Genomic DNA, 20,497 nt, shown 5'->3' with positions numbered 1-20,497 from the left:
GTTCATAAATGGATTATCTGAAAGAAATCCGGGGTTCCAGACGGAGAGACTAAGACGCTCAGAGGAGGAGGCAAAGACTAAAGCAGACAAGATTGACTTTACAGCTTTAGAATACTAACAGCATAATCTACTCGAACCACAGGCAAAGTCCAGGTAAGCTGTGCAGCGAGGAGGAGCTTTCAGCTGGTAAGTGAGCACCTTGGGAGTCAGGGGAAGGGAGACCCTGAGCTAAGCTTCAGCTTAGCCGGTGGCAGAAGGGGCTGCTCAAGGGGCCAGACTAGAAGGCAGCCAAATCCAGTGTCGAATATCCCAGTAGAATGGGAAATCATCAGGACCACAGAATTTAGCTACAGAGTGTTCTTGGGCATTCCTTCTGCCGGGAGCACACAGCAGAGCAGCTGCCGCCTAGCCAGCCACCCCATTATGACCTTATCAATACCCACCCTAAATAGTCTCTGCGGTGTTCAAGCTCCAGGAAGGGAGAAGCTTGGAAGCAGAGAGAGTACCTGGTGGTCTGTTCCTTCAAAGGAAAAGAAGGGATCCAGATGCTTCAGCCTGCACCCCCAAACCCCGGGTCTTGTGCCCAGGTGTGGCTGCCCTGGTGCAAAGACCAGTCCAGAGCAGGTGCAAGTGACTATCTGTCAAGTGCATGAGTAAGTGAATGAATGGACTTATTTGCATGGGCTCTGGTACCTGGTGCAAAGCATGGCGCTTAGTGAGTAACAGTTCATGACATAAAGAAAGTAGTACGTTTATTCAGATCTGTTCCAAAATGCTGGGCTTTGTCCACACTGGGAACTCTTTACATTTTGCCACTCTACCAAATAGACTGTGTGTGTTAGTCTTGGTACTTTAAAGAAACAAGTCCATAGAAACTCCTGTATAAGAGAGAGTTTTATATAAAGGTTAAGTGTGCATTAAGAAAACATCCCAACCCAGTGCTGCCCAAGCCCACAAGTCCAACATTAACCCATTAACCCATATGTCCAACACCAATCCACAAAGTCCTCCTCCATCTCACAAAACATACGCAATGATGCCGACTGCAGGGGGAAAGCTGAGGCAGTGAAAGGGTAATCATCTCAGCGCTGGCAGGGGTCTCCACACGGCTTCTCCAGCACCCAGGGCTGCATCGGGTAGGTCCATGTGGTTTCTCCTCAGGGATGTCTTGCAGGAAGTGAGCCTTACCAACTAAAGCAGGAAACTGGCTAAGGCAGCTGCACCCTGGTCTGACCATGAGAAAGCAAGAAACCTGAGAACTCAAAAGGCGAGGCTCACGGAGCCATTTATCCCTCCGCCCTTTAATTAACCCCACGTGTGTTTATCAGCCAGGTTGGCACAATAAACTAACTAACTAACTAACTAACTAACTCACTCACTCACTCACTCACTCACTCACTCACTCACTCACTCACTCACTCACTCACTGTGACTACGGAGAGTTTTCCACAGAGTGCTTTCTCTCTGTGGGCGGCCACCCGTTAGGGCAGCGAGGCAGTGCGCCATGATGGAAGCCCAGAAACAGGGATTAGGGTTCTTAGGTTTGGGTCCCAGCTCTGTCACCCTCACGGACTGATCTTGGGCAGGCCACATGTGCTCCTCTGTAAAATGGAGGTGGCAATGGTAACAATATTCTCTATTAGAGAGCTGGTATGAGGATTAAAGGAGTTAAAACACTCGTGTGTGTGTGTGTGTGTGTGTGTTGATCTGTTCAGTTGGAGCTTAACTCAGGTTTAGAACTGAGCTCCTCCCAAGGATCAGCTATTAAAAGAAACTGCCCTGCCCCTGTCACCCCAGCCTTCACTCTTATTTAAATGTTCCTCAAAGTAAGATGCATTGATGTTGCCTCATGAGAATCTAAGAAATACCAGTTCTTACTTACAGATGGTTTCTATATCAGATTTAGACACACCTCTTCAACTGCAGAATCTATTTAAGTTAGCTAAAATAAGTGCACAGTCTTTTTTATATAATTTTATTGGGGACTCGTACAACTCTTATCACAATTCATACATCCATCCATTGTGTCAAGCACATTTATACATTTGCTGCCATCATCATTCTCAAAACATTTGCTTTCTATTTGAGTCCTTGGCATCAGCTCCTCATTTTTTCCCGCCCATCCCCAAACCCTCCCTAATGAACCCTTGATAATTTATAAATTATTATTTTGTCATATCTTACACTGTGCGACATATCCCTTCACCCATTTTTCTGTTGTCTGTTCTCCAGGGAGGGGGTTATATGTAGATTCTTGTAATCAGTCCCCCCTTTCTACCCCACAATGTCTTTCTCCACAATGTCTAAAGATCGTCTCTCCTCACACAATAGGGAAATTGGTTACGTTGTCTTGCCTGTCGGAGCGTCCCTCCAGGCAGGGACTGGGGCTGAGCCATGTCTGGTTTCTAAACTTTAATGTTGACCTCGATGTACAACAGGTGCTCCATAACCGCTGTCCCAGAAACTCAATCCCCTGCCACAGAGTCCACTGCAATTCACAGTGACCCTACAGGACAGGGCAGAACTGAAAGGCTGTCAGTCTTTATGAGAGCAGAAAGGTGCTCCCTCGAAGTAGCTGGTGCATTTGAATTGCTAACCTTGCAGTTAGCGGCCCAACTAGTAATCCATTATGCTTCCAAGGCTCTGTGTAACCTTTGTTAGATGGACAGTCTGACCAGCAACTAGCCATCAGCCCAGGGGGATGCTCCTGTCAGGTCCCAATGGCACAACCGCCCTGACGTGCAAGAGGAGACGCGGGATGGGGACGAGCAATTTCTTCCTTTTTAAACCTTTCTTCCCTCATATTGTTTTATTGTGGCAAACGTACATGCGCCAAATGGTTTGCCACACCAACTTCCTTCATGGATACAGTTCCCTAATGCTAGCTATCGCCATCATTCTGTTTGACCACTACCATTACCGAGTCACAAAATTTCCCATCACCCTTAAGCACTGAGTCCTTTCCCATTCCTTCTCAGGTTCCCCCCCCCCCCCACTGCCCCCATCACCACCTGTAAACACCTGTGGAGGGCCTGTTTCTTGATAAGCCGAGTTCCCTAGAGACCCTCATGCCAGTCGCAGCCCAGAGAGAAGCCATATTCTACTTCGACCCCACCTTTGAAAAGGTGTCAGTTCCAAGTGGGTGGGAGTTAGGAAATAGTTAACAGTTTGATAAAGTTTTTTTTTCTTTTTAATCCTCTACTAGTTGTGAGACTTTCCAATAATGAGAAATTAACACAATTAGACAAGGCACTAGATTTTTGTGCAGACTGCCAGCTGTCACTCTTCTTGCCTAGCTCAGATCAAAGAAATGCATTTTATCTCCATAAGTTATTAGACATGATAGGGCCATTAAGCGGAGATATTGTCATAAGAAATATGTTGCTTGCTTTGAAAATAAACATCTCACCTTTGCTTCTTTCTCTCTGTGAAAAGCTGATAGAAATCAAACTATTTAACTTGAGCCCTTCCAACACGTTTGCATCCTGTCATCTTTTCCCCCAATCGGATCTGAGAGTTGAGATGTTATCAGTCTAGCCCCTCCTCCTCCCTCTCATTTCTGGATATCTGTATAAATTGGGGCTGAGACGCCAAGGAGAGGTGTCTGTAAACTGCAGGTCATCCCTGCTTTCAACAATGATGACAACCCTTGCTTGCCACGTAGTCCAAAGTTTTGCTTGCTCTGCAAAGAGCTCGTGCCCAGGTGTCTTTCTACGAGTTTAATTGTACTCTTTCTTCATCTGCAATCTGTGCCTCTAAAGAGCCCCTTCGTTTCTACAAATGACAGGGCAGCTTGTTTGGACTGTGAGCCCTGAGTGAAAGGTTTTGGGGGAGTCACATGATTTGCTTCCATCTATGGATTGCATAGGAGCTGAGGGGCCTGCAGTGAAAAAGGCTTCGTACCACTCAGGGTATCGCTTAGTAACACTGAAAGAGAGTTGAACAAGGGACTGTTTCTAAGGATGGACAGAGCTACGAGGCGGTGAAGCCCTCTGGGATCAGCAACAACAGGGCCCTGACCATCCCCAGGTGTGAGGAGGTAGGTGTCTGGCATTTGAGGAGAACCAAAACACTCGACAGAAGCAGCTCTAGCCACAGTCTCTGCCAGACGAGAGGGAAGCAGGGATGGAGCCAAGGGGATCAATGCCCATTTCTCTCTCTCTCTCTCTCTCTCTCTCTCTCTCTCCCTATCCTCCATTTTCCACTGCTGCCCAATGGTTGAACTCAACCAGAAGCCAGAGGTCAAGGGAGCTGGCTGATGGGGTCTGCAGCATTCAGCCTCCCAGGGCATAGAGCAGAACAGCAGATAAATGAGAGTGCTCTGGGAGGTCAATGGTGAGTATTCCACGAATACTGAACCTCTTCCACCATTGGAACGTGCATATACCCAGACAAGATAGGCTTGGGTGTGTCAAATAGGCCTGGGAAGATCCATTGGATGAGGGTCCTGAGAGATCGTTTGCCATCCATTCGTTTGGCATAATGAATTATATTTTACATAGAGGGTGAGCATTGTGGGGAGCCATTGTTTTGTATCCCATAACACAAGCACTAATGAAATTCATCCTGGGACCCTGTCATCCTGGTGAGTGAGTATGTATGCATATTCTAGGGAGCAAAGAGCTATTCCTTGAATCCAAAGTCCCCAAAGAGATCACTGAGTTCTGTGACACTCAAGGCCTGGTTCACCATCAGGAACTGAGGGTCCTCTTCACTTCAAAAGGGTGACTTCTAGCATTGCAGTTCCTTGGATTTCCAGAGGGTGACTTGAGTTGCAGGTCTAGGGATCTACCTGCAATGGGTCCTCTGTGAGGCCCTCTTCGGTCAAAGCATGTCTAAGTGAGACAGTAAGAAATGTCCACATCTCTACAGATAAATACCTCGGGAATCCTGGAGCTGCTTGGAATTGCCATGGCTGGACTACTGGAATTAAGGAAGAGAAAGCGTAGACCCACCACACTTTGGATGTGAATGTCGATGTGATGAGTGCACTTTTCCTCATGGACAGGTGGATCCTGGGGTCTTCTCTCTGTCCTCAAGGTAGGGATTCTGCTTCCATCTTCAGAGGCAAGAATGTGGTTCAGAGAGGCCATCGTGAGCAGGCCATGGGAGTGCTTTGGGAGTCTTTTCTGACCCCTTGCAAGATTGAAACTCACCAAGTTCATCCTTGCTCAGGGTCTTGGTGTCTGCCCTTCTTTGTGCCTGGAACCCTCCACTCCCCATACCAGCTACCCACCTCATTCACTCCTTCATCTTCTTTAGGTCTTTGTTAAATGCTACTTCCCCAGAGACTCCTTCCCTGAGCCTACAAGATCCAGCTGCACCCCACACCCACAACTAAAATATCCCTTCTTCTCACCCAGCATTTTCTCCCTTCTTATTCGGCTGTGTCTTCCTTCAGAGTGCCTCTCTCACAAGCAACAGCTATCTTGCTTTTGTTTTTATGATTTGCTTCTGTCTCAGGCTTAGAACACGTGCCTGGCATGGCATGTCAGGCACTTGGAATGAATGAGTGAGTAAGTGAGCGACTAGAAATAGAAAAGGATGTGGCTCCCTTCCCTTGCCCACATTACTTCTTTGAGCATGATCCCGAGGTCCAACCGAGCGTGGGGCTGTACCAGATGAGACGCCAGGCCATTGTCGATGCTCCAGAAACAAATTAGGTCCCATGGAAATGTTGCTCGAATGACTTTCTTTGTGCATTTATTTTGTCCACGTCACTGGCTCTGACTTCCCAGTGCTCTCTGAGGGGGGAAATGATGGTATCCAAAAGCATGGACTTGTTTCAGATTTTGGACACATACATCAAATTGCTTTCAGAAAAGATTGCAACATTTTCATCACCGGTCTTGAGAACATTTGGGTTCAATTTAGATGGCTTTAACTTGGGGTCATAACCTCATGTTTGAGGAAATTTTAATGATTATTTTCCCCTGAGAACGTCTCTGCCATCATCTCTAGTGAGCGAGATGGTAGCCAGGAGGATGCTTCGTGTTGCTGTCCATCTCTGAGCCTCAATTTCCCCAGCTGGATTATGCATTCCAGACAGTGCTTGCTACTTGCCTCTTGGGGGTGTAGCTCTCCTTTCTCTTGGACACTGACCCTCATGTGGGCCCAAGATCTCCTCTGGTCAGTTGACACCTCCGTATTTGTAGGCCTCCAGAAAGCAGCTTGCTGGAAAACGAGGCTACATTAATTAGTACTTCCAAAGAATAGACCTATTTGGAAAATGACTCCCCATGTCTGTGCAGCCACAGGCTTGCCTTTCTAGGGAGACATGTCAGAATGGATTGCGCTTGGTAGCAAATGAAGGCTGGCTGGTTGATTAGTGCTATTAGTGATTATTTGTATGGGTCTGTGGGTGTACACCGAGCCTTAAAATGCACAGTGGAAGTTGGATCACAGGGTACCATTTCTGCCCTCAAGGGACATCCTAGCTTGGCTGTTGGTGAGAATGGGTGCTCATTGGAACCAGATGAATGTAATAAACCAAGACAGGTCAAGTAAATGGGCAGCACAGGCAGGGAAGGAAGATTTCCCATGTCTTCTCAGGCCCATTGTAACCTAGACATAATCTCAATTTAATCTGCTAAACACTTAGGGGTTTTTCACTGCCCTTTCCAAGTGAGGGGACAGGAGGACTGAAGTCTGGGCTGGATAGTCTCCTATGTTTATTCAGAATTTCTTAGCTGTGTGGAAGACAAGGATCTCACTGTGACTATACACCCTGGCTCAGGATCACAGGGCCCAGGGGAGACAACAAAGCAAGGGCAGGGAAGTTTTCTCAGATTGTGAGGATAGAGAGGATCCGGCGCTCTTTCCATTAGGAATCTTTTTGACTTGTGACCACTTGGGTTTTGGAACCAAGAAAACCCAAGAGCATGGAGTGAGTCACTTATCTCTCGGCACCTTGGTTTTCCCTTCTGTAAAACGGGGATGACCACGTTCCACTTGGCCATAGGAGTGAGGGCTGGAGGATGCGTCTGCAGTGCCTACATTGCAGGTCCACCATAAGAAGGAGGTGATGAGGGCAAAAGGCTGGGGGAGGTGTGTGGGGTGCTATTACCCACAAATCAAGTAACATCTTGGTACCTCGGTTTCTTCATCTAAGACTGGGATGACCTAGTACATTTCTCATAGGATTGACGTAAGGATTAAATGTTAATACAAATAACATTCCTTTTTTCCCCTTAACAGTTTTATTAGCACTTCATTCACAGGTTATACAATTCAATAATTCAATCATATCAAGAAGAATTGTACAATTATCACCCCAGTCAATTCTAGAACATTTTCTTCTTCCTTGTACTCATTCTTCTTCATGTATTTTTTCCTAATTGTGGCAAAAATAAACACAATAAAATATTCTCCAATTCTACATGTATAATTCAGTGCCACTGAGTATATTCTTTGTGTTGTACAGTCATTACTGATATCCTTTTAAAAATTATTCTACCACCATTAATATAAATTCAGTACCCACTAAGCAAGAACTCTTTGGCCTTGACCCATGGTAACCACTGGTCAAGTTTGGGTTCTTTCTTTTTACAAGTTCCTTCCTTCCTTCCTCCCTTCCTTCCTTCCTTCCTTCCTTCCATCCTTCCTTCCTTCCTTCCTTCCTTCCTTCCTTCCTTCCATCCTTCCTTCCTTCCATCCTTCCTTCCTTCCTTCCTTCCTTCCTTCCTTCCTTCCTTCCTTCCTTCCTTCCTGCCTTCTTTTCTCTTTCTTTCCTTCTCTCTCTCTTTCTTTTTTAAACAAGTAATATTCTTAAAACAGTGCCCAGCACAGGGAAAACTCCATACGTCTATGCTAGTCTACAATCTTCTCTTTCTCGACTGAGTTGGATCTGGAGACCTACGAAATGAATCAGTTCCTTGGTAGGGGAAGTGGGAAAGTGTAGGTCACGAGAAATGTTTTGATTGCCTGGAAGAGAAGGGCAGGATGCTCTGGCTTTGAGCCCCAGTGCTTCCTGCTCTACCTCTGGGCTCACGTGGGAGGTTGGTACGGATGACCTGCATCACGTGTTCTTGAGAGAAGAGCTGTGTTAAAGAACATGGCTTTTGGGGGAGTGGCCGTGAGTAACTAGTGAGTTGTCATCGTAGGAGGGCAGAAAGAGTTTTGACTGTGGGATCTCTTTAGTGGTGAGATGCTGTGAGTTTAAACTCTGATTATATAGATGTATTCATCACAGGCACATGTTAAATGGTGTTACTTAGCAGGGGGAGCAAAGCAACGAAGTCCCCAAGGAATACCAAAAATAGACTTTGGGGCCAGGGCGTGGACCCCATCAGACTTGACTGGAAAATACTCATCAAGGTCAACAGACAGACCTGGAACTATTTATAGGCTTTTCTTTTCTTTTTGCTGTATTTTTTTGTTGTTGTTGCTCTTCTTGTGGTTTTGGTTTTCTTTCGTTGTTGTATTTTGCTTTGCTTTGTTTTTGTGCTTATTATTGTCTCTGCAAGTCTATCTAGATAAGAGAAGCGGGGAAACAATCTGGAGGAGAAAACAATGGGACCTATGGTCCAGGGGGATATGGGAGATGGGGATGGCGGTGAGGAAAAGGGAGGAGGGTATCAACAAACCCAGGGACAAGGGAAGAAAGAGTGATCTAAAATTGATGACGAGGATGGCATAGGATGCCTGGTAGGACTTGATTAGGACAATATTGCCGAGAGGAATTACTGAAACCTGAATGAGGGCCGAATAAATAGAGAAAAGAACTGGGAGGCAAAGAACATTTATAGAAGTCTAAATGCAGGCATGTAGATATGTAAATACATTTATATATAACAATAAGGGAATAGATCTATGTACATATATTTATTTGTAAAGTATTAAGGTAGCAGATGGACATTACATCTCCACTCATGTACTCCCTCAATGCAAGAACACATTGTTCTAATAACCCGACATTCTGTGATGCTCACCTTCCCTGACATGATTGTTAAAGACAAATGGGTGTATAATCAAATGTGGTAAAGAAAGCTGATGGTGCCCTGCTATCAAAAGATATAGTATCTGGGGTCTTAAAGGCTTGAAGATTGACAAGCGGCCATCTAGCTGAGAAGCATCAAAATCCACATGGAAGAAGCACCCCAGCCTGTGTGATCATGAGGTATTGATGGGATCAGGTATCAGGCATCAAAGACACAAAACAAAACAAAAAAATCATATCGATGTGAATGAAGGGGAGGGCAGAGTGGAGACTCAAAGCCTGTCAGTAGTCAGTTGGACATCCCTTTCAGAAGGGTCACAAAGAAGAAACAAGCCAGTCAGGGTGCAGTATAGCACTGACCAGATACAGAACTTTCCTCTAGTTCTTTATTGTCCCCCCCCGCTCCCCCAACTATCATGACCCCAATTCTATCTTATAAATCCAGCTAGACCAGAACATGTACACTGTTACAGATAAGAGCTCACAACACAGGGGATCCAGGACAGATAAACCCCTCAGGGCCAATAATGAGAGTAGTGATACTAGGAGGGTAAGGGGGGTGGAGAAAGGCAGCACCGATCACATGATCGACTCCCAGGGGGTCAGACAGCAGAAAAGTGGGTGAAGGGAGACAGCGATTAGTGTAAGACATGAAAAAATAATAACTTATAAATTATCAAGGGTTCATGAGGGAGGGTGGGGGAGGGTAGAAAAGTGAGCTCACGTAGAAAGTGTTTTGAAAATGAGGATGGCAACATATTACATATGTGCTTGACACAATGGATATGTGTATGGATTGTGATAAGAGCGTTGTAAAAGCCCCAATAAAATGATTTTTTTTAAAGTGGTGTTACTGTTTACAGTCCCAGGGGAAGGGTGGGTACCCAGTGAAAAACTGCACCTGGTATTCCACGCATGGAAACTTCTTCCATCCCTGCTTTTTTTTCTCTTTTTCTTCAATTAACAAATAAATAATGAGCACCCACACATCACTGTGTCAGTGATGTGGGTGGAAATCCCTGCCCTGAAATTTATTTTCAAACAAGGTATGTCCCATTTATATTCCAGACCCCATGCATGCTTTCTGGAGGACCGAAGAGGAGTCTAGAGAATTTCTTCAGTGTCCCCATAAAATTTGAAACCAAATCCGAAGGCAGATTATCTCTTGCCCCTCTTCAGAGAGATAGTTTCTCCTCTTCACAGGGCTGTTTACGGCAGTGCAAACCTCGTATTTTCTAGAAGATACCATTATGCCCTTGCATGTCCTTCCCATAACCCGTCAGGCCTTGCAATGATTGTGATTGCTTATTTATTATATTTTTGAGATCATTCTACCACACTGCAAATGCCACGAGGGCGGGGCTATGTCTTTCCACTTCTATACTCCTCCCCACGAAACCCAAACCCGTTGTTTATGATTCTAACTTACAGAGATTCCATAGGACAGAGTCGAACTATCCCAGAGGGTCTTCAAGGCTAAATCATCATGCAAGCAGACTGCCACATGTTTCTTCCATGTAGATACAGGTGGGTTCGAACTGATCCTATCAGTAGCAATTGGTTAGCCTTCAGTAAAAATACATACTTGATGAAGAAATAGGTAAGCCAAATGCATTCTGAGAACAATAATATAAAATAAACAAACGGGCACTTGGTCTTTCCTCCTCCTTGAGCAGAAACGACGAGAGAGCCGCTTTGGCAAACCTTTCAAGTCGGGATTATTTTTCTCGCCCACTTCTTGCTGCCCAAGGCAGCTGAACGCAGGTTTTGCTGGGCCTGGTGGAGTCTGGGAAATGAGGCTCATTAGTTCTTCAAAAGAAAATGGCCACTTGGAAAATGACTCCCCAGGCCCGTGCAGCCACGGGCTTGCCTTTCTAGGGAGCTGTGTCCGAATGCATTGTGCTTGGTGGCAAAGGAAGGCTGAGTTTCTCCTCAGGAGTCCAGCGCGTCCCCGCCCCCGCCCCCACTGCTTTCTGGGGTTTCATTCACTCTTTTGTATCTGACTCCTTCCCCACTTATTACCTGTTTCTCTCCTTAACTTGAAAAATCTCTTTGTTTTCTTTGCTCCACTATTTTTTTATTTTAATTAGATCAGTTTATTGGGGGCTCTTACAACTCTTGTTACAATCCATACATCAATTGTATCAGACATATTAGTACATATATTGCCAATGCTCTTTTATAAGACATTTACTTTTCCATTGAGTCCTTGGGATCAGCTCCTCTCCACCCCCCACCCCCATGCCCCCTTGATAGATTATAGATTGTTATTATTTTCTTATCTCACACCGGCTGCTGTGTCCCTTCCCTCTGGTTTCTGTTGTTCTTCCTCCTGGATGGGGGTGTGTGGTTCTGTGCCATTCATTGCGATTGGTACCCCCTCCCTCCCCACTTCTGCCCCGCTTCCCCCTACCCTTTTGGTATTGATATTCCTATTCCTGGTTCCATGTATCGTGAGTTTTATCTCTTGCCTATACCTATGTGCATGCTCCTGTCTAGTTCAGAGTGGGGGAAATCTCCTTTGTTTTCTGCAGAGTGCATCTTCTCCCCTGGGAAGACTCAGGACTCAGGGGCTGGAGACCTGGACTCCAGCAGGCCCAGTTCCCTGCCTCTCCGCCTCCCCCCACACCCCCCCAGACCCCAGTCAGTGTGACCTTATCTTCTTCCCTCAGAAGCTGTGCTGCTGCCTGGGCCAGGAAGGATCCGGCGACAGTTCCCACCAAACTCCCAAGCTGACTGCAGACATTTGTGCTGTCAACAGAATTGCAGAAAATGCAATTCGTGTTGTTAATGAGCAGCTTGTTTGGGTAAACAAACCAGGTGAGGTGAAAAAAGTGATGCTCTCCAGTAGGAAACACAAGTGAACATTAGCCAGATGGAGAGCCGAGCACTTCCACACTCTTCCTTTCTGGCGAGGTTCTGGGGGCTGCAAAGGATTCTCCTTACGCTGCACGGAGCTAGGGTGTTCTGCACACCTCCTGCTTGGCCTGCTTTTCCTCCCGTGGGAGAGGAGCCACCATGTGCCCAGCACCCCTTGGAGTCTGGCGCTGCGCCTCATGCCTTGTTCTACCAGCAGTCCTCACGGCTCCGCGCTAGGTGTATGTTCTCAAACCCATGTTACAGCTGGGGCAACTGAGGCACCCAGAGGAGGAGACTTGTCAGAACCCAGCTCAGCTCAACTTTTAACGTTGAGGCCTTTGTGGTTGCCACTCCCTGGCTCATCCTGACACAATGAGCCTGGGGAGAGGTTTAGCTTCCTGCCGAGGGGATTCCCCACCTGTCTGGGCTCCTCTGCTTTTGAGAAGTTCTGAGGAAAGATTTTGACCGGTTTCCCCAGGCCAAAGGAGTGTGGCCTCGCTGCAGTGGTGCCGCGTTAGGCTGCCATCCGCATGGTGGGCAGTTTGAAAGCACCATGGCTCCTGGGGGGAAAGACGGGGTTTTCTACTCCCATACACAATTACAGTCTCGGAAACTCAAAGGGGCGTTCTACCCTGTCCACACACCATCACTGTACGTTGGTATTGACTGGATGGCAGTGAGTTTTCCCATGACAACTGTGCGTGCGTGTGTGTTCACATTTATCCATTTGTTCACATTTGTCCCTGGACTATAGAAACTTTAGGGACATTGACAGGCTTCCCATTACAAGTGAACTCTACATTCTGTTTTGTTATCCCGAGATCCTTCCAGAAAACACACACACACAGCTACAGATGCGGCTATAGTTCACAAACACAAACCTCTTGGGCCTCAGGAACTGGAGTGGCTCAATCTGTGCCCCATACAGACAGGGCCAGAGAAAGGGAGGTTGAGGTTGCAGGCTTGGTGCTACATATGTTTCTGGCTCTCTTTCTACATCACTCAGGAATAAAAAGAAACACTACATTACATTCATATGTTCAAATGCCATGAGCTATTCCCCCTCAGCGTTCAGGGGTAAAGAGTCCATTAAGCTGTCATCGGCCACATTACCATCAGGAGAAGCCGGGCCAGGCAGCTTGGCTTGAGCTGGCCGGGAGCGCACATGCTCTGCCCAAGACGAACACTCTAGCATGTGCGTGCGCGGTTTTGCCCTCGAAGCAGAAATCGATGACTCCAAGTGCTATTAGAGAGAGGATCTGGCTAGGGAGGCCTTCTCTGGATGTGGCGTGTACTGTTCATTATTAGCTCTTCACGTGAATGGTATCTTTTTCTTTTTTTCCCCCCTACAGAAACCAGAGGCGTGGAGAGGGGAGCCGGTGCCACCTAGCCACTTGCTGGGGTTTGCACTGTGTTCTCTCCGACTCAAATCCTGTACACTTAGCCAGGAGCACTGCTGCCTCTCCTGCACACATCTGTGGCTTATTCTGTACGCATGATCTATGGAGGGAAAGCGCCCAGGTTTTTGAGGGCCAGATGCTACATGCCAGGCCTCATACATTATCTCACTAAATCCTCACCACCAAGCCCTGTGAGCCTGTGAGGGTTGTGATATTACTAGTTACAGAAGACTACTTAAGGAACAGAAGCAAGGGACTTGCCAGAGTCGCTCAGCTGAAATGTGGCGGTTGGGTGTGAAATACAGTTTGTTTTCTGCTCGGTTACACTGCCATCCAGCTGACGACACGGGCCCAGAAGCAGAGGCTGCCTTCTCTAAATTCAGATTCGTCTTCACGGAGCAGCTCAGCCCTTCGCTTCATGTAGGTGGAAGCCTTTCCTTTGAATGAACCAATTACATTCATAAAGCAGAAAAATAATTTATGCATATTAACTAATGAGGATGCTGCTCAGGATATTTTTAGCCCTGCTGAGAGAGGGTGAGAGCGAGCGATTGAGAGTGGAGCTTGGCAGAAATTATTTTGGAAGGAGAGGCAGCTTGGGAATCAGAGAGTCCTCAGCTCAAGTTTCAGCTCTTCTGGCTATTGGCTGGGTGACCTGGAGCAAATCACCTTGTGGATGGTGAGGAGGATGAAATGATCATATCTGTAAACCTTGAGGGAGAAGTGATCATAAATATTTGATAAATGAATCATGATGGTGACCACTGACCATGTGCTTGACTCACATGATCTCCAATTCTCCAACCTTCCTGAAAGGTTGCTGCTCGAATCCGCATAGCCACTCTGTCCAGCAAACCCTGTGCCCGGGCTTAGAGGGCAAATAACTGGGATCTCAATCCCCATTTGGGTGCTAAAGCAAATCTGTTACCTCATTTTGTGTGTCTCAATTTACAAGTGGAAGAGACCCTGGGATCAACATTCTAGAATTCAGCCCGCTAAAATTTCTGCTTACAATAAAAACAGTAAAATGTCTTGTGAGGCATCACTTCAGGAGAAGGTATTGAAATAAATAAAGGAAAATAATTAATCGTTGTATAGAGTTGTATACACACAGATGCACATAAAGAGGTATAAAATAAAGACAACAGTGGCAAGGGAGTCCAAGAGTAGAATGAGGCAGAGTTCTGCCACCGCTCCAGCTAACTTACAGAGTGCAGGTTCAGGATCTCCATCTTTAAAATGTAAGAGAGGAACAGGGCTTGAGGAGATCAGTCGGGGCCTGATGAAAGGCTGGATGTGGGAGCAGCTCCAGGATTCAGGTTTCTAGGGGTCCTGGAAGTAGAATCAATGTCTCGGGTGGTTTAAGGCAAGGTCATGGCTGGGAAGACAATTCATGTATCAAATTCTATAGAAAAGAAGAGGAACACGGAAGAAGTGCCAAGTGGCAAGGAGTGAGCTGGAGAGTATAGAAATCTGAAGGGTAGGGACAAATATGGGGGATCAGAAGCAGTTTCAAGTTCAAGAACATAGGGGTCCTTTTTCAGAATCTAGCATGAGCCAATAAAGCTAAGAAAGGTGGCTGAATGAGGCTACATCAGACCAGACTTTCTACTGTGTCTAATCCACAGACCCATTTACTTACATTTGTGTCCCTGACACAGTATCTCACTCACTTACTGCCATTGAGACTACTTTGGCTCATAGTGATGACCCAGTAGAATGAATGTAACTGTTCCTGTGGGCTACTGAAACTGTAAATCTTTACAGGAGCAGAAAACCTCTTCGTGAGGCCATCTGCTCCTATAAAGATGTACAGCATAGGAAACCCTAAATAGGGCTACCATAAGTTGGTATTGATTTGATGCCAGTAGGTTGTCCCCCCACCCCCTTATTATAAGAAGGGGGCCTGGTGGCATAGTGGTTACACCTTGGGCTGCTAACTACAAGGCCAGCAGTTGGAGGGCACCAGTTGCTCCATGGGAGAAAAATGAGGCTTTCTACTCCTATAGAAAGCTCAGTCTTGATAACTCACAAGAGCAGTTCTACCTTGTCTGTAGAATCGCTATGAGTTGCAATTGACTCAATGGCAGTGAGTTTCGGAATTTATTATAAAGAACATTAGTATCTTTACTTGTGAGCTATACACAACACATCTGATTCCTTTCAAAACCTTTATACATAGATTTAAAGAAATACAATTAAAACTTTTCCCAACAGAGGCTAAGAGAATGAGCAGCTCTAGAGCCAGACTAACTCACTGTGTGACCTTAGTTTCTACAGGAAAAGATTTAATTATGTTTCTTTAAGCCCATCTATAGGGACTGCAAAAGGAATTCTATGTGCTATTTATTCTTGTATTTTATTTTGTTAACAAGTTTGGTAATTGTTATCACTAAAAAAAATAATGTTGATGAATTAATGGCCAAATGAATGAGGGAAAACTACAGAAGGCAAAACATTGCATTTTAATTGAAATATGGAATGATATGATATATGTACTAAATCCCAACTAAAAAAAACCCAAAACATATAAAACCCCATTGTATTTTAGGAAACAAAATTAACCCATGACTAGGAGTTAGGTTAACTAGACTGACTCTCACTTGGCAGATGCTGGATCTCAGCAACCGTTAGGTCCTCTGCAGAACAACCTCTTCACTTAAGGCGGACTCTTCATGTTTGTTGGTTTCTGTGTTAGTCTGGGTAAACTAGGGAAAGAAATCCACAGAAACTCATATGTATAAGAGAGAGTTTTATATATGTGTACATTAAGAAAGCATCCCTAGAAAGTAAATGTTTTGAGAATGCTGAGGGCAACAAATGTACAAATGCACTTGACACACAATGAATGGATATATGGATTGTGATAAGAGTTGTATGAGCCCCAATGAAATTATATATCCTATATTTCTATATATTATAATACATAATATTATAAAATATGCATTATATATTATATATTATATTTCTATATATATAGAAATATTATCTATTTCTATATATATATATTATAGAAAGCATCCTAACCCAGTGCTGTCCAAGCCAAGTCCAACATTAGCCCATATGTCTGACACCAATCTACAAAGTCCTCCTCAATCTCACAAAACACACACTATGACACCGACTGCAGGAGGAAAGCCAAATCAGTGAGTGTGTAAGCATGTCAACACTGGCAAGGGTCTCCACGTGGCTGTTCCAGCACCCAGGGCTGCATCAGGGTAGGTGCATGCGGCTTCTCCTCAGGGATATCTTGCAGAAAGTGAGCCTTGCCAGCTGAAGTAGGGAACTGGCTAAGGCAGCTGCACCCTGGTCCCATTATCAGAAAGCAAGAGACCCGAGAACTAGAAAGGCGAGGCCCACTGAGCCATTTATCTCCCCACCCTTCAATAACCCCATATGTATTTATTGGTGAGGTTGGCACAATAGATCTTAGCTATCTCAATCCACCCCTTGCCAACTTGGCACCTGTACACAATTCTTTAGCCTAACAATTGCAGTTAAGTAACACCTAACCTTAATCTTATAATCCTATGAATATTCCCCCACCTATGAAAGTTTATAAGCCAGCCACTTCATGCCTTTATCCCCCCAATTTTGGGTATCCAATTTCTGTACTGCCCACTTACATCAACCCAGTTCTCTGAGTTGACAATCATATTTTCAATGTGAAGAATCTTCATTCCAGTTGGAACCTTGTGAAGTCTGCATCCATAAGCAAAGTCAAATCTAGACAGGCCATCCATAAAGTCAGCAACAATGTGCACCAATTCACAGGCCCAAAAATCTCTTCATCTGGTCGGGTTCTGGTCAACTCTTGTGGGCTGCCTCAGTTTCTGAGGATGTAAATATTCATGGAAGCAGAAAGCCTCATCTTTCCCCCGAGGAGCAGCTGGTGGGCTCAAATTGCTCCTTGTGGTTAACAACCCATTGTATAACCACAAGTGCTCCTTAAAACCCACTATTCCAGGTTCAAATTCAACAAAGCATTTCCCAAATCTTGCTCTGAGGCTTTTTGTTCCTAGATGTCGCTCACAATGAGGGCTTTGTGGTATTGATGTACTTATTCAGTAGTTATTGATTGGTCCTTGCCCGCATGCAAGGTTCTGCACTGGAGCTGAGGTCTAGGTATGGAGAAAGAAGCCTTGATGTGGTTCCTGTCTTTATCAACCTGACGATTTAACAGGTTAATATTTACTCCCTTCTATACGCAGGAACCTTACATTCTTTATTTAATTTCATCCTCATGAGGCATCATCATCCCCTTATTTAAGGCGAGGGAGCCAAGCCTCTGAGAATTGAAGTAAGTTTCTCCAAGTTTACTGGCTGACCAGCCCCAGTCTGCCTGTTTCCAGAACCTGTGGTCTTAGCCACTAGTCTATCCTGTCTGCTTCCCCTTTTAGGAGACCCACATGGTAGCACGCTACATGAACGGCGGCAAGAAGTTTGACGGCAAAGAAACTTATTTAACTTAGAAGGTTCCCCCACCACGTTAAAAATCACCTTTGTGTTTTGTTTTGTGGGCATGTGGCGGGGAGGGTGCCAACATCACTACTAATGAACTGTGGATTCTTTCTGCAGGATATAACCACAATACACAAGAGAATTGAAAACACATGTCCCCCCAAAAAACGTGTAAATGACTGTTCATAGCAGCATTATTCATAATAGCCCTAAGCTGACAACAACCCAAGTCTTCAATCTAGGAGTATAGAAATACATGGTGGTATATCTGTACAATGGAATATTATTCAGAATTAAAACCCAACAAGCTACTGACACATGCTATAGCATGAAAGAACCTCAGAAGCATTATGCTAAGTGGAAGATGTCAGACGCAAGAGAACACGATACTGTATAATTCTATTTATGTGAAACATCCAGGATCTGACAAATCCTTAGATACAGAGAGCAAAGCGGAAGGCCCTCAACAAGATGGATTGACACAGAGGCTGCAACCAAGGGCTCAAGCACAGTAACCATTGTGAGGATAGCCCAGTCCCTTCTGTTGTACTTAGCATCACTGAGGCAGAATCAATTCAACCGACAGCAATGGGCAACAGCAACAACAACACAGGGACTAGGGGGAGGGGAGCAGGAGAGTGACTGCTCACAGGTAGGAGATTTCCTTCAGGGGCGATGACAATGCCCTGGAATTAGACAGTGGTGATGGTTGCACAATTCTGTAAATATATTTTAAGAAAACATACTTGAAAAGGGGGTTAATGTTATGACATGTGTCAATTAAAAAAATAATTTAGCTACACTAAGTGTACAAAGAAAAAGTCAAAACAACAGACCACTAAATCCAGAGCTACAGATGATTTGTGCTATTTGGAACATACTGTATAATCAGTGGGGCTTTCGAGCTCCTGAGGGTGGCTTTTATCCCCTCAGTAGTCAAACCCCGAACATTCTAAGCAGAAACACCCAACAGGTACAGAGGAGTAAGGGCAAGCATGAAATGTGAGGCGCCTCAAAGTGTCGCTGCGGGAGGTATTCCCACAGTCATTCTGTTATCGATTGGATCTGCTGAGTTGCCCTATTTTGACAACATCGGAGAAGGCCAAGTTCCTAAACCCTTCCTCTCACCGGAAGATTTTAATTCCAACAATTGATTATGCAATGTACTTGGCAGAAAGGTCTTGTTTTATTTGAATGACATCAGATTCTGCCTAAATGTAAAGAAATGGTAAAACAAGGCATTGGAAAAGAACAAAGCAAAGAATCATGGAATGTAACCAGGACTTGGGAGAGAGTTCACCTGGGATGACTCTCTTACTTTGCACATGGAGAAACTGAGGTCCTGAGACCAGGTGTGGCTTGCCCAGGGTTGCAGAGCCAGGCTCCTATGGTTGAGGCTCCTGGCTGTCTATTCATATGTCGGTCTTACTTTTCTTCCCAGAAAAGGATGCTCCCCACCACACAGTTTCAGCTTTGTACAAGATTGTCTGGCTAGATTTCCTGACCTCTCTTACAGTGAGAAATAGCTGTGGGACTAAGTCCTCCTGGAGAAGATGTAAATGGGATGAGCCAGTCCTGGGGAGTACACTGAAGGTCAGGGGGTAGGGGGTGTCTTTATGCAAAAAACCCTGGTGGCTTAGTGGTTAAGGGCTTGACTTCTAACCGGAAGGTTGGTGCTAACTTAACCGGAAGGTTAAGGGCTTGACTGCTAACTGGAACCCGGTGGCTTAGTGGTTAAGGGCTTGACTGCTAACCGGAAGGTTGTCTGTTTGAATTTACCAGCTGTTTCCAGGAGGAAAAAAACGTGGTAGTCTGCTACTGTAACTATTTCTAGCCTTTAGAAACCCTATGGGGAAGTTCTACTATGTCCAACCCATCAGGTTGCTATGAGGCAAAAGAGACTGGATGGCAAGGGGCAATCTTTTCTGAAGATTAAGAAATTTGTCCTAAGTCACACTCTTCGGCCCTACATGACATTCTGTCTTATGATTTAAGTCCCTCATCATCTTCTAGAACCATTCTATGCAGGAGGAAACAGAAGCAGACACATGTCTATTTGTCTGTTTGCATAAAGCCTCTCTTACAATCCAGCTTTAGAAGACAGACAGACTCCTAGCTCCCAGTCCAGTGGTCTCTCCCTGGACCACCCTGTTTTCTCACAGACCACCTGGGTAAACCTACCCCCCCCCCCAATTCTCTCTCTCACACACACACCTACCCACACACACACCACATGATCCAGCAGGTACCCAGACATTTTTGTGGCCAGGATGGCTACGACCTCCTTTGTAAAGCAGCCAGATTTACCCTTTACCGAAAAATGAATAACATTGTTTTATTTATAGTCTCCTGCTCAGAGCTTTTGAACTGACTGCTCATTCCAGGGAAGATCTTGATAACAACTGTGCCTTGGAGCGGGTTCATAGGAAACAAGGTGAATAAACACCACAGAGCCCTTGGCTGTCTAGCAGAGCTCTGCTCCGGGGTGGTGGGTGTGGGTGTTTAGAAGTCAGTGTTGGTGTCTGGGAGCAAGGTATTTTGAATTCAAAAAGGCAGTTTGGACATTTCCACTTTGTTTGAATTAAGAAAATTAAAACAAAAACAAAAAACCTTTACCTTCTGCCTTCAGAAATCTCAGGCCATAGGCACAAGAGAAAAACAATCTTTACCCAGAAGAAGATTTCAAAAAGACAAGACTTTGCTGCTCTTATGGAGCCCTGGTGATGTAGCGCTTGCACGTTGGGCTGCAATCCACGAGCTTGGCAGTTCCAAACCACTAGCAGCTCCTCCTCGACTGGGCTTTCTACTCCCATAAACAGTTATTGTTTTGAAAACCCAC

This window comes from Tenrec ecaudatus, chromosome 10 (assembly GCF_050624435.1).
Source record: "Tenrec ecaudatus isolate mTenEca1 chromosome 10, mTenEca1.hap1, whole genome shotgun sequence".
In the NCBI taxonomy this organism is placed as follows: Eukaryota; Metazoa; Chordata; class Mammalia; order Afrosoricida; family Tenrecidae; genus Tenrec; species Tenrec ecaudatus.
The sequence above is the reverse complement of the archived record's forward strand: the minus strand, read 5'-3'. Positions refer to the sequence as shown.